Below are 14,365 nucleotides of genomic sequence, written 5' to 3' on the forward strand. Positions count from 1 at the left end.
ATTAGTTTCTATCCTTTTTCCTGGGAAACCTGCGTTCCACGTAAAGAGTCAGAATGAAGTCAGAATGCAGTTTATTCTGAACCTCTTATCAACAGGTTTAGGCTCAGGAGGAAGGGCATTTCATCAACGTTGCATTACTTAGCAGATACAAAGGGTGTGTTCCCATAAACTAGCTTCAACTGAAATTTCAATACTACAGAGGAAAGGTGACGTTAATATCTTCGTGAAAAATTGGAATAAGGTCATCATCTGGTGCCCTGAGAAAGGTATCTTAATGATAAATGGATCGAAGTGTCTCGCCTCTGGACCGAGGCAGGCACGGCAATAGGATGGGGATAGGGTAAAGTTGAGCTGGTTGCAGGAAGCGCTTTCCAGCCAACACATAACCTTTGTCGGCTGCAAAACTTGGGCGATTAAAAAAATAAATAAATAAAAACTGTTATCCAACATAGATGTTTTTTTCGTATACATCGTTTACATAAGAATTGGACCGTTTACATTGAGTGTATGCATGGCTTGGGAGTCAGAGGTCGAAAAGTACCTCCATTCATTAAATCATTTAATTTATGCAAAGTCATACCTACCTCTAACAATAATATTATTTTCAGAATACATCAAAATTAGTCAACAGTCATGACATCTGGGATCATGGCGAATCAAACATTACGTTTCGTATAATCTTAAATTTTCCATTTAAGGATAATCAAAAGGAAACACAGCATATAATGTATTTTTACTATATTTATGATCATAGTCACTTGAGATTTCTGTTGTAATGCTGAAATTTCAATCTACATATTCATTTGGTCATATTTTAATCTTGAAATTTGGCCTCTAATTTGACCAGATCCGATGTAAAATCTGGTCGTATTTCAATCTCGCTACGACATGTTAATTTGATTTCTGAACCAGACAAGCAAGGCGGCTAGCGTGTGACTTCGCACGTGAAGTGAAATTATTACAGCCGGCTGGTTGAGAACAGAACGTCAATGTAGATGAGTTTTTTTTTTTTTTTTTTTTTTTTTTTTTTAACTCGATTTCAATTCTGCTGAATAAGTACTGATGTTTTCCTCTTCGTTTCACATGCTTTTATTGTTAAAAGAACCAGTGTACATTCCATTCCATCTCTTCCAAGAACTGGCGATGTCATTAGTTCTAAATATAACTCTCTCGCTTGGAGACGAACGCACTTGTGATTTACAGAAAAGGGATATTTAATGTTGTTACAGAGCATTGTTTCACGGTCATACTAAAAAAAATGAATAATGAATCATAATTAACAGAAGGAAGTATTTAAAGAAAAACGCACTGTCACGGGAATTTTCTTCTCTGTGTTTCTCTCTCTCTTTCTCTTCGTTTAACAATACCTACTTTTACTTTGAATACCTGCATGATGACAATCCAAACATTTTCAACAATATCGAAATATAGAGGTCTCTCTTGTGATCATAAACATGGGATTAATGGGAACTCTTTATCAACGACATATCTGTGCATCACTGCATGAAAAATCAGCTTTTATATATCCTGAAAGGCGATCAAAAGGCCTCCTTTTATTCACCTTCTCACACCTTTCCTAGACCTTTCGTTTTTTTAGGAAAGGTGTAAAAGACGATCTTTTAAATGACTTTTGTATAAGTGAAAAGGTATACAAATGGCCCACTTTTCTTCACCTTTTCTCTACTCAAAAGTTTAACTTTCATAAACCTTTTGCTGCAAAAAGACGATCTTTTGCTTGAAGAAAAGGTATTCTCAAGTTCATCATTCATCAACTTTTTGCATGCTAAAAGACATATGAAAGACCCACTTTTCTCTACCTTTTCCTGCTAAAAAGTCCAACTTTCAGATGCCTTTTGTGCAACTTTTCAGATACAAAAGATAACCTTTTCAAACCTTTTTATTTAAGAAAAGATTGCTTTTTTCCTTCTTTTGTTACGTATTTTAATGTAATATTTATTGCCGCGATTTAATAATATATTGATAAACAGAACAACACATGGTATAAATTTTAATAATTTATTCCATTATAACATTTTTGTGCAGGTTGCGCTTGTCTTTTGAAAGTTTTTTGATAATCCAAGGACATTTGATTTTTTGTTTTGATTATCCAAGAAAGGCCCAGGAAATGTTCTCTAAATGTACTTTCAGCCAGATCCACTAGTCCTACTATATATGCATAACTTCCCACTCTCCTGGGAGTAGTTTTCCTGGAATCGTCTGTCAAGAGAACACTTTGCCTGCCCAAATCTTTGTCTTTTGCTTCCTGAAAAATAGGATGCATGTAATGATAAATGCTGTTTTGGGTAACAGTTCATTTTAATGCTAATCAAATATGATGAAAACAATGGCAACTTTTATGATGTTAGAAGTTTTTTCAAACTATGGACTTAAAGCCATCAAAAGTCTTAAAAGAGAGATTTTACAAGGTTTAAACATGCTTCTATAATAGTACCTCCTTCCTTTTTTTCCATATTTTTTGTTTCAGCTCATCCAGTCCTTTTGCTTGTTTTAGAACATCCTCCTACTTTTCAGAACTGTAGTATCTTTTAATGGCACCTGGTAAATAGATAAAAAGAGTGAATTATTTGAGTGTAATATCATGCAAAAAGTTTTCAATTAGGGCAATATGAATAATGAAATAGCTACAAGTAATGATGAAAATATGCATTCATGATTACTGCTAGGCAACTTGATTGGGCTTTGTACAGAACTTATATAGGCTCCTGTATTACATACCCCATTCTTCTCTTCCAATTTTTTTGCCTTAGTCCATCCACTTTGCTTGTTTTATATGCTGTTCAGACAGCCTGTCTTTTAATAGCATCTGGAAAAGAAATAGATATTTTAAGATAGTGAATTATTTTAGTGTAATATCATACAAACAGTTTTCATTAATGAAAATATGAATGCTGAAATAACTACATGCAATGATGAAGATATTCATGATTACTGCTTAGGGTTCATACAGCAACATAAAAGCAAATTGAATGACTTCTGAGGCTCTAAATCAATAACTTTTCAATAACTCAATGCATCTTACTGTCATTTTTAAGTTTGCATACAAAAGAGGTGCATCATTCACACAAACTTTGTATTTTAATGATAATGAAACATGAGAAAAAAATTGACAGATTAAAAAGGGCATTCCCCCAGCATGTCTACATTCAGGTTAAAAACAAGGTTTGAAATAATCATTCGACAAATTTCTAACTGATCAAATCCCAGAATTTTTTAGGGAAAATGATAAATACAAGCCCTTTGTAAGGCTAATAACAATTTCAAGTACTTTTAATGTCATAAACAGACTGAATACATGTACAAGGGGCAATATATACTAGATTCAAGCACTTAAAGTGCTGTATGAACCCTGCGAGTGAACCAGTGCATTGATTATATAACCCTGCCTGGAATTTAGGTCAAGGAATGTAGGTCGACTCTATGGGATTAATACAGGCCAGTTATATACATGTACAGAATCTTTACTTGTACGCGGGGCCGTACTTTGACGTAAACTTTTTGCAGTGTTCTAATAAATAGGACAGAGTGTTCGATTAACAATTGTTTCACGATCGTGATAATCTTTTTTCAGCACGGTCTGTTCTCCGTGCATAAAACCCATCTTGGGCGTCAGTGACACGGTTGTTTGTTCCCTTATTATGAATGATTCAAATGTTATATTAGACCTACCTGATGCATTTACTCATTCTCTTCATCCTCATCAGTTAAAATATCGCCGCAACAAATGCCATCTTGCAAAGAAGTCGACCATAATCAATACGGTGGCTTGGAAATTATCTTCTGTGACCGGCCTACACAGACTTACAGTCCGCGCATTTTCAACCGCCTGGCCTTGCGCATGCGCAGATAGTCTGTAATGGGATATCTTTCGCGCCGATTCTCTAGCATTGACCTATAACGCAGTATTAATGGCAGAAAAGCTCGCACGGCAACCTTTAACTTCGTGTTTTACTCAAGACTAAAACAGCAAGAGACAATTATATAGATCACTATAGACACGGGGCAGACGGTCATCGTTTTACAAGGTAGGTGATATAGTGATTTCAGTTTTGTTCGCACAGTGTATGTTAACACAAATTATAGCAAAGCATACTTCTGGGATTAAAGCGGGAATCTTTCTCGACGCACTGCATGTTGCAGGGTAATTTGGCCGTCTCTCGAGAAAGGATCGAGTTAAACTGAGCTTCATTGGGCTTGGCTTTTGTCTGTTCTAACGTTTGACCTCACTGTGAATTTTGGAAATATATGTGCACGTCCACGATACGGGGTAACAACAAGGGGTTGTCATTTTTAAAAGTGTTAGAATATTCCCATGTGTTGGATTACAAGGGGGTGCTTTAATGTGAAAGGGGATGGATTCGACTTAGACCCCATTTCCAGAGATTAGATCGATCTACTTAAGATCGACCTAACTCCCTGGGGGTTCACGCTAAATAGCTGTCAGCCGAGCGGACACGAAAGTTAATTACCCCCTTACAGCTTGTAGTAGGCAGGACGGACATTTAAGCCAGATTATCTGACAGTAATCTAGTGAGACTCCCTGCGGGGAGAGATCGATCTAAAAGCTCTGGGAATACAGCCTTATACAACCGAAAATGACACTATTTAAAACAGCTGCACATTATAGAAAAGAATTAAGTTCTCAGAAAAATATTGTCATGTGTTTTTGTCATGTCTCTATTATTCACTATGTCTTTTCTTTTATTAAGGAATTGGGCGTCACAAGGATGAAAAAGCAGTGCCTGTCGTCACAAGAAAATAGATGAACATCTTAAAGAAGGCAGCATTCCTGTGCTCCTGTTATACATGAATTTCCGGTCTGCAGCTACAATAGAAATTGTTAACCTACGTGTATAACCTCATTGTGTTTACCTCAGACCCCCTCTCCATCAGATTTATGGAATTAAACATGCTAAAATGGTAAAGGGGAGACTGACTCGCTCTGAGCAAGAGAATAAGTAAACAGTTATGTATGGTTGATAATTTTCCTCTGATATTAAGATTAACTACAGAAGTGTAAGCAAGATGAATGAAGGATATGCAAACAGTCTGTCAGTAATATAACCAGTTCCAATACAAACAAATTCCAATTGCATAGCTGATTACTACCTATCCAACTTCGGTTAAATATTTCCATCATGCCCAGGGCCTTACTATTAGGGATTATGTAAAAGGTAAAACTTGCTCTCTGGAGTCTAAAACACATCATAACAATTTTAGAGTGGTTTTATCCTTAGAAACGATCCCCTGGTCAGGCAAACTATGGAGAGGTGACCTCTGACATTTATTGTAATTATAATTTTTGACTTGATGCAATCAATGCTAATACTGACATAACTGCAAATAACAAAGTTAGTGATGAGAGATCCTATAACCTTTTTTGTCAAGGAGGGGTGGTTTTCTGTTAAGAGACGAGCCTCTAGCCAGGCAAATTATGGAGAGGTGACCTCAAACACTTTTCGAACTTGGTGCAATCAATGCTAAAATCCTGACATTACTGAAAATAACAAAGTTAGTGACGAGAGATCCTATTGCCTTTTTTGTCGAGGAGGGGTGGTTTTCTGTTTAGAGACGAGCCTCTAGCCAGGCAAATTATGGAGAGGTGACCTCAAACACTATTTTGACTTGGTGCAATCAATGCTAAAATCCTGACATTACTGAAAATAACAAAGTTAGTGACGAGAGATCCTATTGCCTTTTTTGTCGAGGAGGGGTGGCTTTCTGTTTAGAGACGAGCCTCTAGCCAGGCAAATTATGGAGAGGTGACCTCAAACACTATTTTGACTTGGTGTAATCAATGCTAAAATCCTGACATTACTGAAAATAACAAAGTTAGTGACGAGAGATCCTATTGCCTTTTTTGTCGAGGAGGGGTGGTTTTCTGTTTAGAGACGAGCCTCTAGCCAGGCAAATTATGGAGAGGTGACCTCAAACACTATTTTGACTTGGTGCAATCAATGCTATAATCCTGACATAATTAGCTACTGTCCAGAAGCATGGAGATCATTTCCTGTGAAAGTAATTATCTAGGCAAATATGGAGATGTGACCTCTGACATATAATTTTTTATTTGCTGTATTTAAACCCTGACAATATTGGAATAAAAATATAGTTACTTTCGATTCTGAAAGTTGTTTGTCGTTTAAAGCGTCAAAATCATATGTCTACCTCAAGTGAAATTCGGTGAACACTTCTTCTACTGCTCTGAATGCTATATATTTATACATAAACTCCAGCCAATGCAAGATTGCATACTTTTTCTCCGAAATGCAAATCACCATATTCAATCTATCAGTTAAATACTTTAATCAAAGTGCGAAACATTTCATCATGCAAACAATTTGCAAAAGTATTCGCTTTTTCCATAATGCGCTTAATGTAAGATACGGAATTAAGTCCTGTACATAAAATAAATAGTATACATACAAAAGATCACCACGCATTATTATAAAATTAGTCTTAAGCTTTCAGAAAATAAAAGTTAACAAAATGAGACCTTTCCAGTTAACAAAAGCTGGAATGTAAGGTGGCTTTTCGCAGTGTAAAAGGTGATAGTTGAACTTTTGAAAACTGAAAGTTAATGAAAATGTGAATGACGGTCTTTCCGAGACGTAAAAGTTGATAAAAAGATGACCTTTTACAAATGAAAGGTGAAAGATGACCTTTTCGTCAGGAAAGGATGATGAAAGATGAGGGATCATCTTTCGATAACATTTTGTAGATGAATGAAAGGCGATAAAAGGTGTTTTTTCATGCAGTGCATGGGATCGGAATTGTATTCTGATTCACAACTTTATACACCTTGGAAAATATGGGTAAATTTTCAAAAAATAAATAATAACAACTAAATAAGTGGCTATTCTGAAAGTTTCTTGTCCGGCATTTTCCTTGAATTTCGAATTAACCTTGAAGTAAGAATTAGTTTCCACAGGGAATCTAATGATTATAAGAGGGGTCATTACTGAAGTTTGGGATTGGCCATGCTTGTACCATGTAACTTTTAGTTAAGCAAAATATATTCTTTTGAAGCCGTTTAATTATTTCCTGGTGTACAGGGTTTTAAACATAGAACGTGGGAATCTTTGTAGCAGTATGAGAGATCGCGTTATCTAAATATTTGCTTCCCCCCCCCCCCCGGGATTATATCATAGGGGGTTATTTCATGTAATTTGGGGTCGGGGTGGTCATAAAAAGGTTCCACACAAGTAACGTGAAGGTCTCTCACACAGTATCACTCATTTAATGTTCACTTGCTCATGTACATTCTGACGATCCATGGGGAATCACACCCTTCAATCTAAGTTTTTAAAAACCTACTTCTTAATTAGACGACATTACCTCTAAAGACTTTACACATTACGGACTACAAACAAAGGCATAACATAAAGTTATGAAAGTGCTTGTAAATTGTTAATTGTGCGTGTGAGTTTGTGTGTGCGCGCGCGTACCTGAACATGTGAGTGAGAGAGACATGATCGATGGGTTGATCTTCTCCCAAAATGGCTATATACTTTATTATTACAAAATGGTTTACTATATGTATTTCTCTAGTTCTGTAAAGGTTACAAGTCTTCATAACTATTAAGCAACTGTGAGAAGTTAATTAAAGCCCAAGTAGCCGTAATGAGCAGGAGAATGGCTTATCAAAAACTGGAAAAAACAGCATTGTATGCTGTGTACAACACAAGAGAAATACATATAACAAACCACTTTAACGTAACATATATCTGGATTTACACAATATGGGTTTCGTTTCTTTGCAACTTGATACGCTGTATACAGAAAAAAAGTATTTCTTTATGTAGTTCCTATAAGTAAACCTACATACCAGTAATATAAAACGTGCATTGTGGTAGAATTTTTTGGCAATCCATGCGCAACATACCAGTGTCCTTTCTTACAGTATAAAGCCGATTGCTTTTGTAAATGCTCACTCCCTCTTTCTCAATCTAGTAAAAGGAATGTTGAAAGTGCAGCGTTGGTCTTCTTCACACACATTTTATTCATTCTTTTCTTTTCTGTGCCCGTGCCAAGGTCTGGGAGAAGCTCATTATTTATTGTTATTTTGTCTGCCTTTACAGATAGCTTACGTTCCAGACATACCACAAACAATGTATAGATCACAAGGTTTAGCCCCTCTTTTATCTTACATGCATACCTGAATACACACTTCTCCATGCACATACCCACAATCCAAACATTTTCAACAATATCAAAATATAGAGGTCTCTCTTGTGATGCCTCATTGTCTGTACTGACAAAAAAATTATATATATATTCTATCTTGTTCCAGTGTTACACGTGACTGTGGGCGTGTCTGGACCTCGTGGTGTTCGTGATTTCCAATGTATGGCAGGGCCTCTCGCACGAAAACGCAGTAGATTCTCCAGCGCAATAGACTACTGCAATCATACTGCAAGCATGCTTCAAATCTGCTTCGATTTGGGAGCTAATTAGCATATTTGAAACATGCTTCTATCATGCAGCTAATTATGATCTACTGCATTAATGCTCCTCTCTGTACAAACCTATGTACTTTTTGGAGTAGAATTGCAGTAGGCTATACTGCATTTCTACTGCAAATATGCTCCACACCACTACTGCGTTAATGCTTCTTTGCTACTTCGATACTACTGCATTTTGTTATATTTTCTATTCCAAGTCTTGTGCCAGGCTTTTTTTTTTATCCCAGGCAGTCGAAAAGGGCAAATCTGGTCACTGAGGATCTAATAGTTATATATCAATCAATAATTAGATCAGTCCTAGAATATGCATGTCCTGTGTGGCGGCCTGTTCTTACAGCCGAACAATGCGAATGCTTAGAATCTGTTCAAAGGAGAGCTTTTAGAATTATTTACCCATTTTATACTAACAAGGATGCCCTACAGGCTAGTAATCTCACCTCTCTCAGAGAGAGAAGAGACGTTTTATTTAAGAACAATTTTACAAAAAATCAAGAATTTTAATAAGTTCCACCATCTGTTTAAAGAAAAGAATCCAAGAAATTTCAGGGTTAGCAACAAATTTTTCATACAAAGAGTGAAAACGGAGCGTTTTAAATCATCCTTTATAATGGACAGTCTTTTACATTTCATGTAAAATACTGCTCCAAATTGTCTTATAAGTCTTGTTTTAAAGCTTTGGTATTTTAGTTTATAATTCTTAGTAACTTTTAGACATCCGTATGATTTTTTTATTGATAAATTGTAAAACTTCAACCTTTGGGTTGCTATTCTAGCAAATGGAATTTTCATTATTATTATTATTATGTCGAATGTAAGTATGGTATTGAAAGATATAGAGTTTTGGTCTTTTGGTGTATAATTTTAGTTATTTCAAGATACCCGTGTGATTTTATTTATGATAAATTGTAAAACTTCAACCTTCGGGTTGCTATTTTTGCAAATAAATTATTATTATTATTATTATTATTATTATTATTATTATTATTATTATTATTATGTCGAATGTAAGTATGGTATTGAAAGATATATTTGAGACCTTATTAGTTTTTAAAAATGTATCCTAATGAATCGACTTTATCAGGAAACAATTATTTACCCAAGCTGGTATTCTCTCTAGGTACTTTAAGTCCCTTTATTTCCAACTAAAAGTTCACGCATTCCACATTAATAGGCATGAGATCGTAATGCAGTTAACCACCTTTTTAATCTCATATGTACAAAGTTAGACTCCAAAAGCAGGATAATTGTGACATTCATATAACATTCACATTACATTGTAGCATCATCTTACAGGAGATTAATTGGTGATGTGGTGAAATATAAATAAATTATTAAATGTAAAATGCCCAATATATTTTTGGTTAATGAAGCAATTTTGTTTATAGATGCCTATCTTCTTTATACCTTTTTAATAACTCCTGTGACTTATTTCATTTCCTTATTCGTGTTTGTTATTAATTACTTTGTGTCAGTGTTTGTCGCGTTACTCCTCTTTGCGTACACATCGTGTTTTGAACATTTTTCACATCAGACTAGAATATGAAATTCAAAACAAATAGCATCCGTCATTTGCATATTCCTAGATGCGAAATTGCCGTCGATCTGTAGCTACAAATAAAGCACACCCCTCTCCAACCGCTACTTTCATGCAGAAAAAAAATCCCCTTACTATTGATTAGATAGAAAATGTATATTTTTGCCTTAACTTTCCTGTTGTGATTTCTAAACTTCTTTGTGCTGAAAGTTCAAACTTGGTTGTTTCGATAAAAAAACGCTCCAAGGTGGGTTTTCTGTATCAAGTATTAGTTTCTATCCTTTTTCCTGGGAAACCTGCGTTCCACGTAAAGAGTCAGAATGAAGTCAGAATGCAGTTTATTCTGAACCTCTTATCAACAGGTTTAGGCTCAGGAGGAAGGGCATTTCATCAACGTGTTACGCGGTGCATTACTTAGCAGATACAAATGGTGTGTTCCCATAAACTAGCTTCAACTGAAATTTCAATATTACAGAAGAAACGTGACGTTAATATCTTCGTGAAAAATTGCAATAGACAGAGATGTAGGTTTTCGTTATCTGTGCAATAAGGTCATCATCTGGTGCCTTGAGAAAGGTATCTTAATGATAAATGAATCGAAGTGTCTCGCCTCTGGGCCGAGGCAGACACGGCAATAGGATGGGGATAGGGTAAATTTGAGCTGGTTGCAGGAAGCGCTTTCCAGTCAACACATAACCTTTGTCGGCTGCAAAACTTGGGCGATTAAAAAAATAAATAAATAAAAACTATTATCCAACATAGATGTTTTTTTTTCGTATACATCGTTTACATAAGAATTGGACCGTTTACATTGAGTGTATGCATGGCTTGGGAGTCAGAGGTCGAAAAGTACCTCCAATCATTAAACCATTTAATTTCTGCAAAGTCATACCTACCTCTAACAGTAATATTATTTTCAGAATACATCAAAATTAGTCAACAGTCATGACATCTGGGATTATGGTGAATCAAACATTACGTTTCGTATAATCTTAAATTTTCCATTTAAGGATAATCAAAAGGAAACACGCATATAATGTATTTTTACTATATTTATGATCATAGACACTTGAGATTTCTGTTGTAATGCTGAAATTTCAATCTACATATTCATTTGGTTATATTTCAATCTTGAAATTTGGCCTCTAATTTGACCAGATCCGATGTAAATCTGGTCGTATTTCAATCTCGCTACGACATGTTAATTTGATTTCTGAACCAGACAAGCAAGGCGGCTAGCGTGTGACTTCGCACGTGAAGTGAAATTATTACAGCCGGCTGGTTGAGAACAGAACGTCAATGTAGAGGAGGTTGTTGTTGTTTTTTTTTTTACTCGATTTCAATTCATTAGCGATGTAAAAATAAACTCTGCAAGGTCTGCTGAATAAGTACTGATGTTTTCCTCTTCGTTTCACATGCTTTTATTGTTAAAAGAACCAGTTTACATTCCATTCCATCTCTTCCAAGAACTGGCGTTGTCATTAGTTCTAAATATAACTCTCTCGCTTGGAGACGAACGTACTTGTGATTTACAGAAAAGGGATATTTAATGTTGTTACAGAGCATTGTTTCACGGTTATACTTAAAAAAAAAAGAATAATGAATCATAATTAACAGAAGGAAGTATTTAAAAAAAACGCACTGTTACGGGAATTTTCTTCTCTGTGTTTCTCTCTCTCTCTCTTTCTCTTCGTTTAACAATACCTACTTTTACTTTGAATACCTGCATGATGACAATCCAAACATTTTCAACAATATCGAAATATAGAGGTCTCTCTTGTGATCATAAACATGGGATTAATGGGAACTCTTTATCAACGACATATCTGTGCATGGGATTGGAATTGTATTCTGATTCACAACTTTATACACCTTGGAAAATATGGGTAAATTTTCAAAAAATAAATAATAACAACTAAATAAGTGGCTATTCTGAAAGTTTCTTGTCCGGCATTTTCCTTGAATTTCGAATTAACCTTGAAGTAAGAATTAGTTTCCACAGGGAATCTAATGATTATAAGAGGGGTCATTACTGAAGTTTGGGATTGGCCATGCTTGTACCATGTAACTTTTAGTTAAGCAAAATATATTCTTTTGAAGTGACAACATGGCGTCGTTTCATTATTTCCTGGTGTACAGGGTTTTAAACATAGAACGTGGGAATCTTTGTAGCAGTATGAGAGATCGCGTTATCTAAATATTTGTCCCCCCCCCCCCCGGATTATATCATAAAAGGTTATTTAATGTAATTTGGGGTCGGGGTGGTTATAAAAAGGTTCCACACAAGTAACGTGAAGGTCTCTCACACAGTATCACTCATTTAATGTTCACTTGCTCATGTACATTCTGACGATCCATAGGGAATCACACCCTTCAATCTAAGTTTTTAAAAACCTACTTCTTAATTAGACGACATTACCTCTAAAGACTTTACACATTACGGACTACAAACAAAGGCATAACATAAAGTTATGAAAGTGCTTGTAAATTGTTAATTGTGCGTGTGAGTTTGTGTGTGCGCGCGCGTACCTGAACATGTGAGTGAGAGAGACATGATCGATGGGTTGACCTTCTCCCAAAATGGCTATATACTTTATTATTACAAAATGGTTTACTATATGTATTTCTCTAGTGTACAACCCAAGAGAAATACATATAATAAACCACTTTAACGTATGATATATCTGGATTTACACAATTTTAGGGGTTTCGTCTCTTTGCAACTAGATACACTGTATACAGAAAAAAGTATTTCTTTATGTAGTTCCTATAAGTAAACCTACATACCAGTAATATAAAACGTGCATTGTGGTAGAATTTTTTGGCAATCCATGCGCAACATACCAGTGTCCTTTCTTACAGTATAAAGCCGATTGCTTTTGTAAATGCTCACTCCCTCTTTCTCAATCTAATAAAAGGAATGTTGAAAGTGCAGCGTTGGTCTTCTTCACACACATTTTATTCATTCTTTTCTTTTCTGTGCCCGTGCCTAGGTCTGGGAGAAGCTCATTATTTATTGTTATTTTTGTCTGCCTTTACAGACAGCTTACATTCCAGACATACCACAAACAATGTATAGATCACAAGGTTTAGCCCCTCTTTTATCTTACATGGATACCTGATTACACACTTCTCCATGCACATATCCACAATCCAAACATTTTCAACAATATCAAAATAAAGAGGTCTCTCTCTCCTATCTCTCCTCTCCGGGGTTGCATTCCGTTTACATTAGTCAGCGAAATGGAGATTCGCCCGATTTTTATGTCCATCCCTTTATATTACTACAAGGAAAAGACCAATGATGAATAGCATGCTTTAGTGAGCGCAATATAATAATTTCTCCGTAAAATGGCTGACGTACCGGTTTGCCTCTCTGGCATAGTGGGGGTTACGCAGTGCAACAACATAAATCAACAGTAACTTCAGGTAATCTGACGGGAGTTCGAATCCTTATAAAACAGACGTTGCATTGTTTAAATTTTGTGTAATTTGTATGACTTTGTCATTTTTGCTGGTCATCTTATATATAATTACGAACTACAAACAATATACCCGGTATATTATAAAAACGTGTTTCATATAGTCTGACCAATGTATATACACCGTTTGCCTGAGGTTATTTTATGTTGCTGTTGTTGCGGTGTGAACGTATGTGTATTTCTTTCTCAATTCCCACTCATATTTCTTTTGATTGAATTGTGATTGAAGATGAAAAAAATACATCATTAGTAAATTTATCAAACAGGTGCTAACCATAAGAACAAAAACCCTTTAACAAAATTTAAGGATAACCGACATTAAAGGCGGCAAGCAAGAAGCTCCCTTGTTAGGGCCATATGTAATAAAAATAGATTTCCAAATTGGGAACATACATCCTCTAGATTGAGGGTGAATGCATCCTTAAATGTGCCGTCAACGGGTCAAATTTGATAATTTATTTCACAAATTAATAGATAGGCCTATTAAAATGAAAATTAATTTATTGAATCTTTTCATGTATTTTTCTTCATTATGATATTTTTATTCAGTTCATCTATATCAAAATAATTCAAGGTAATGACACAGGTTATTTTAATACAAAGAAAGTATCATTAATTATATGTAACTTTCATTTAAGTGGGACAGAAAAAGTCAGAGCGGACATATATTCCTAGTATTAATCAGAAAAACAGGACCCACCCGGACTTGCATTCCTTAGTAACTGTTGTCCCAAGGACGTTAAATCCTAGTCCTAGGGCATCCATTCTCAGAAACACTAGACCTAGGACTTGCATTCCTAGGACTAAGTGTCCGGTCGGACTTGCGTTACTATTATCATATTATTATTCCTTCACACACGTTATAT

At 35.5% G+C, this 14,365-nt stretch overlaps 2 long non-coding RNA genes across 2 annotated transcripts; one reads left to right on the forward strand and one right to left on the reverse strand.

Annotated features, from left to right (window-relative positions):
* Nucleotides 1–2,002: 2,002 nt before the first annotated feature.
* On the reverse strand, nt 2,003–3,872 carry LOC147760420 (uncharacterized). Its single transcript, XR_015330836.1, has 4 exons — nt 3,688–3,872; nt 2,737–2,824; nt 2,453–2,556; nt 2,003–2,263 (listed from the first exon to the last, which is right to left on the reverse strand). It is a non-coding gene; the product is annotated as an uncharacterized LOC147760420 (long non-coding RNA).
* Nucleotides 3,873–3,891: 19 nt separating this feature from the next.
* LOC147760421 (uncharacterized) lies at nt 3,892–6,141 on the forward strand. The gene is made up of 2 exons (XR_015330837.1): nt 3,892–4,043; nt 4,728–6,141. It is a non-coding gene; the product is annotated as an uncharacterized LOC147760421 (long non-coding RNA).
* The last annotated feature ends 8,224 nt before the right edge of the window (nt 6,142–14,365 follow it).

Source organism: Lingula anatina, chromosome 8 (genome assembly GCF_051362555.1).
Source record: "Lingula anatina isolate TDL-2025a chromosome 8, LinAna3.0, whole genome shotgun sequence".
Classification (NCBI taxonomy): Eukaryota; Metazoa; Brachiopoda; class Lingulata; order Lingulida; family Lingulidae; genus Lingula; species Lingula anatina.